This window comes from Chenopodium album, chromosome 14 (assembly GCF_948465745.1).
Source record: "Chenopodium album chromosome 14, dcCheAlbu1.1, whole genome shotgun sequence".
Classification (NCBI taxonomy): domain Eukaryota; kingdom Viridiplantae; phylum Streptophyta; class Magnoliopsida; order Caryophyllales; family Amaranthaceae; genus Chenopodium; species Chenopodium album.
The window spans coordinates 27,325,677-27,332,223 of record NC_137847.1 but is presented as its reverse complement, the minus strand read 5'-3'; positions in this window follow the sequence as shown (position 1 = coordinate 27,332,223).

The following is a 6,547-nucleotide window of genomic DNA, read 5'->3' as shown; positions in this document are numbered from 1 at the left end:
GATTCAGGTGTAACCACAAAGATTACAAAGTAGCAATCACAAAGAAAGCAAATAATCACAAAGATTATGGGTAGAGACAGAAAATCATTGATTTCAAATTAAGCAAAAGTTTTTTTTCCCAAAAGCAAATTTAGCCCTATTTAAATGCTTTACAAACAAACCCTACAGTTCTTAATTTAGTTACAACCCTTGGATTACAAATGAAAGATCAAGATTAAAAGGTAGAAAAAATAAGCATAAAAGAAATAAGGATGTCCGCTGAAACAAGGCCTTTCGAGCGACCGCTATAAAGGGTAGGAGCGGGCGCTCCTTTCCATTGCAAAGTTCATTTGACGACTTGAGGAGCGGGCATTCCTCGCGACGGCATGTACAACTCAACTTCAAACGTTCATAACTTTTTCGTTTCTTTCTCAAATTAGGCATGTGATCTGTCGTTGGAAAGCTCTTGGACTCTACTTTCACCTCTAGTTTGAATCGCCTAAAAATTCCTTGTAACGAAGAAGACATAGCTGATTGAATTTTAGTATTGCATTTTTTTTACCAAGTAAAAGCTTTTCTTTCTCATCCTTGTTCCCATGCTTTATCTTCAACCATCAATTGTAAAAATTAAGAGACAAGGATTACTTTTATTCACCTAAACCACGTCATAACATAGAGAATTTCTCCAAAAAGTAGATTAGAGCCATAAATGCCACCAAACGGATCATATAGTCACACAACTCGTAGGTTTCAAGGATGCTCTCGCATCACTATTTCTCCATGCGCGGAGTTTTAGGAGAAATTGGAGAAAGTAATAAAATATGGAGGTAGTGGGATAGGTGCAAGAATAAAAATTCCGAAAAAGCAAAAGTAGTGGAGAGAATTGGAGAAGATAGAATATGAAAATAATGAAATATGATCATGGTGGGTCCACTAGATGAGATAAATTAATTTAATATTGTAAAAACTTTCCAAATAAGGAAATGTAGTAAGTATTTAAAAACGGTCGAAAAAGGAAAGTGGAGCAAGTATTTAAAAATTGAGGGAGTAAGTAGGATTAGAAATTCTAGAATAGATCCGGTTATTATGCACCAAACCATCGAGTATATCATTTGAAATGTGATTATATTATTTGAAAAATCACTATATCATCCAAAAACTGATTATGTAAATGTATCATTAAAAAAGTGAATTTATCAGTAAAAAAAAAGTAGTATTAAACAGTAATTATATCATTTGAAATATAATTATATCATCTGACTAAATTGTTTACATACGACTATATCATTTAATATATGACTCACAATATGATAATTATATCATATAAAAAAGTGAATATATCATCCAAAAAGTGACTATATTATTTGAGAGTGTTAAATATTAGGTTCACAATAATTTATTGTAGGCCAGATCCATACAAGACCTAATTGCAGAAGACAAACGTATTCCCATGACTCTCCAAGATTTTGGTATATGTTTCTAATGAAAGGAAGTTTTAAAAGAGCAATGTTGAGATAGTTTTGCAAGAAAATCAACACCACTTTTATTGGAGATGTTATAATCTAGAATGTTTATTCACTTATGGCATAAAACAGATACTTAATCTTAAATTTTTGGTTAAAAATTAACTTTGGTAAGAATTTTAAAAAATAAAAAATTAACCCTTACCCTTTTCTTCTCTTCCCCAACTTGACCACCCTTTCCTCCATCCACATTGTGGTAATTGCAATCCATAACCACCACCTGCTCAACCATCTACCTTAACCACCCGCACGACTCCCTGGAAACCCCTCTCTTCGCTATTTAATAAAAAATTATTTTAAGAAATCACCTAATAAAAGGTAAAATATTGTAAAATGCTACATTTGGTCAGATTTCCATCGTTAACATAATTTTTTTGGCGTAGACCCACCTTAAAACACTCCCGAAACCATTGCAATGGTTGGTTTTCAAGGTGGTAAGAATATTTTTGGGGTGGTTGGGGGATATTCCAATTAAGTTGGTGGCCAAGGGTATTTTTGGGCCATGCGATAGTGGTTTTTTGGGGTAAGAGGTGGCGTTTTGCGGTTGAAGGGTGGTTTTGGCGTGGTGGAAGCAGTTTCAAGCGGATTGTGGTGGTTTTAGAGGATGAAAGTGATGGTTTTGAGGTGTTTCGTGGTTGGTAAACGTCGAAAAATTAGGTCAACGGTATTATACAAAATTTTACCTTTAATTAGGTAGCTTTTTTTACAATTTTTTATTAAAAATTTGTTTTTTATTAGGTAGGATCTCACAAAATTTGGGTTTCATTTGGTAGTTTCTCACAATTTTATTTTATTATTTTAAGAGTTATGGAAAAAGATTAATAGATTGTTTTGCAAATTATTGTTTAGTAGGTTGGATCCTTAATGAAGTGGTTTATTTTGTAATTTTTGAATTTGAAATAGTATTAGAATCTACTTCATATTATTAGTAAAGTCTTCTTTATCGTATTTTTGTATATGCTTTAATTTTAAAGCATATAATTAGCTAAATATGTGAATTATACGCTCATGTGTTCTCTAATTTATGATGTTTTTCACACAATCAATAACTATATACTAAAAGACACACTAGTAATGACACATGTCATCTTCTGGCGTGTCTTTATTTTTTCTTTTAGGAAAATTGCTGGGAATAATCACACTTTTGGGATGTCTGCGATAAAAAAATCCCACCTTTGTGTAGACGTCGTTTGAAGTGCGCCTACGTTAAGCATGTTGTGAATATGCTTGGCACTCATAGGAAGTGGGAATTGACATAATACGATTAGGGACAAGGAAAGTAGGGAGCCGCCAACGTTTTTAAGGAACTTGTAAACCGTTCACAGATCATAAAAGGCAACCACGAATAAAGGGACAACGAAGGCAACAACTATTGACCCGTGAAGGTTACACCCCATTCATAATCCATGAGATTACTAACTCCATATGGTTCGGAAACACGAAAGGAGAATCGGGGATGATGGTACGAAGTGAGTCATGGAGTCACATTCGCCCGTATTGGCCTCTACTCGATTCTTATAGTGAAAAGTGATTCTTGCGATCTCAAAGGCATGCAAACAAAATATTTAATTTGCTCCAAACTATTATTATGCTAAGTTGGTTGAATATTAATGCAACATATAATTCTAAAATATTGTGATCACTTGATTAAACAATAAGATTAAAAAGGAACCTAAACCGGTTGTCCAAATTATCTTATTAGGCATGATTTTCAATTACATATTCCCTTTAAACATGCAATATGGTGATCATAAATATAAGAACAAACATTAATATTGGAAGCAATTTAACAGTAAATCCAACAATATAAAATCGTTAGAAAAATAATAGAAATAAAAGGAACATAATTCTTACTTTGATTTTGCTTGCTTGCAACTATAAAACAATAAACGAGTTAGTAACTTCAAAGAAATAAATAAAACAATAATTAAAATTAAATCAAATTAAATAGAATTGATTTGGAGCCAAACCCTCAAACAGTTCTACCTTTCACGCCTTGGTTTAAGTATGGACTCCTTGGAGTGCTTAAGGAAGGAATTTTGAAAGAACAAGGTAGGCTAGTGTTTAGGCTAGAGCATAGAAAAGAGAAGAGAAAATTAATTGATGCCCCGTACATCAGAAATGAGGGGGTATTTATAGGGAAAATGAGCAGAGGGAACACACAAAACCCTAAAAAGGATAAAAACCCTAAAAACACCGCCGTGACACGGCAAATAATGTCGTGACACGGGAAAACCTTGTGTCACGCGGGATAGTCTGGAGTGACGTGGGAAATAAATAACCTACGGGAGTTAAAACGCGTGAAGGGTTTACACGAAGAAGACACGGAGCTGTCTCGTGTCACGTATTGGCATCATGTCACGGGAGAATATGCCGTGGCGCGGCAATATTTCCCGTGACGCGGCAGAGTTTGCCGTGACGCGGCAGACTCTGCTTCCTTTTTTCCGTCCAAATACATTTTTACCCTAATTACGTTCAGCCTTTTTAAGTGTCGCTTCATAATTTTGGGCTATTTCATGTTTATTATTTATTAATTGGGCTAAAATAATAAATAATGTCAAATGAATAAAAAGGTTTGGGCCAAAATAAAAATTGAACTATGCTCTGTCTAAACATTAGGACTGATATGTTGACCATTTTATGAACGGAGTTTGATTGAATATGAATTTTAAGCACTCCCGGGATTAAATACTGAACCCGACCAATAATGGCGGTGAAATATTGTTCATCATCGGGTTTGGTTTCGGAGAGACATTTTTAGGTGTCTACACAAGCCCCCACTTTGACTGAGTTTGTAGAAACGTCAGTTTCGAAAACGATAGTCGAAGTATTCGATAGGGACGGAGAATGATTTAAGACGTTCTATGACCCTAAAGCACTCTGTATACGCCGATACCTGCAAAAAAATGTTAGTTCCACAAATAAAAGAGTAAAGGGATAGAATGCGTATCTGACACCAGTGTATCGGTGACAAATGAGTTTGGCAGCTTCCTATGCTTGAAGGAATCCAACGGATGACGTTTCGCTGATATACTTTCCATGCCTGAGGAAAGTCGACTGATGAGTTTGGTAGCTTTCTATGCCTGAAGAAATCTACCGGATGATACTTTCCATGCTTGAGGAAAGTCGACATATGAATTTGGCGGTTTTTTATGCTCAAAGAAACCCACCGATAATACTTTCCATGCTTGAGGAAAGCCGACAGATGATTTTGGCGGTTTTCTATGCTTGAAGAAATCCATCAATAATACTTTCCATGCTTGAGGAAAGCCGACAAATGAATTTGGCGATTTTCTATGCTTGAAGAAATCCACCGATAATACTTTCCATGCCTGAGGAAAGCCGAGAACTGATATAATCACTGACTTCTTTGATTTGAGAGGTGACGACGACCGACAATTTTCCATGCTTGAGGAAAAGCTTGTCTAATGAGATTGCAAGTCTCCTTGCGCCGTGAAATGATGGTGGTTCGATTGTCCCTGAACGTGGGCTTTAGATGATTCACACCTTCAAGTTGACTATCCGACCATGTTGGGTGTTAAAATGTCGAAAATGTGACTTTGATGCTTGCTAGGGGTAAAATGGTAATTTTGGTACCCTTTAAATATTAGTTAGAATTTTCCACGAATTTTCAGTGAAGAAATAACTTGTCAGAAAACTGTGAAAACTTATTCGAACTAGTCAAAATAAATATTATATTCGCTGAAAATTCGTGCATGTACCGTGTCACATAGCTAAGTATCGTGACACGGCATATCTTGACGCGACACGGCACGCTTAAACGTGACGCACTGCCTTTTCTTCTGCTGAACTGGTCAAGGTCTGCCAGAATATTCACTGGCAGATTCCTGGAGGGGTGCGCTTAACCCGTGCCACGTGGCGCAACGCCGTGACACGGGAATATCCGGCGTCTCGCGATAAAATATCGCGTGATGCGGTGCTTCTTTTTCTGCTGAAGCGGTCAGCATGCGCGAATTTTTCGAATTTTGCAACTTTGACTAACTGTTTTACCACGTCACGTGACATTTTACCGTGACACGGCACAAGTTACCGTGATGCGCTGTGAATTGCCGTGTCACGCTGCTCTATGTTGCTCTTTAAATTCGAAAAAAAGTCGCAGCTTCTTCTTAATTTCATTTTGCTACCATTTTTCGCCATTTTCGTCTTCTCGCTCTTCTACTTCTTTCCTTTTTTTTATTTTTTTTGTTTTGCTCAAAACATCGCGTTGCGGCCTTCACCACCATGACACGCCGTGTTATACCGTGTCGCGGCGTTTAAACAACGTGCCACGGTGTTTCCTACTGCTGTTCGAGCTCTGCTACTGCCGTTATTGTTTCGCCGTGTTGTGTGGAGCTACACCGCGACACGAGGTCAGGTACCGTGTCATGGCTTAAGGTGCCGTGCCACGGTGTTCGAGCTGCTGTGTTCGGCCTCCTTGCTGCAGTTTTTCGAGCTTTTCTCGCTCAATTCTCCACCAAATTCACTCAAATCCCTTGTTATCTTCCTTATTTTCGAATTCCTACAAGGATTCATGTAAGTTTTCTTTGCTTTTCGTCTCAAATTTCACCGTAAATACCATATTTGCTTGAAACCCTAAAAAATCAAATTGAGGGTTTTTGATTTGAGATTCTATGTCAAAATTCTTGCCATGAATTAGCTTGTATATGAATGTATGTTTGTTTGTGAGCAATTTGAGACTAAGTTTGCATGATTTTGTGAAGAAATGAGCTAATGACCATTTTTTGGTACTACTTGTATGTGATATGGTGTTCTTGGTGTTCTTGTTGCTTCTTTGCACTTGAAATGATGATATAATGGTTGTAGATCTTATAAAATATGCTGTGATGTGCCAATCTATTATTTTTGTGCAATTTCGAAACAGGCTCTGTTTTTTTGTATGTACTATATTGTCATGGAGAACATAGTATCATGCAATTAGGAGAATTGTAGTATTAGTTTGTCATGGAGAAACTAAGTACTAGAAATAATTCTATTATTTTGCTAATTTTTAGCCTTGAGGTAAAAATTTAGCGTATAACAGAAAA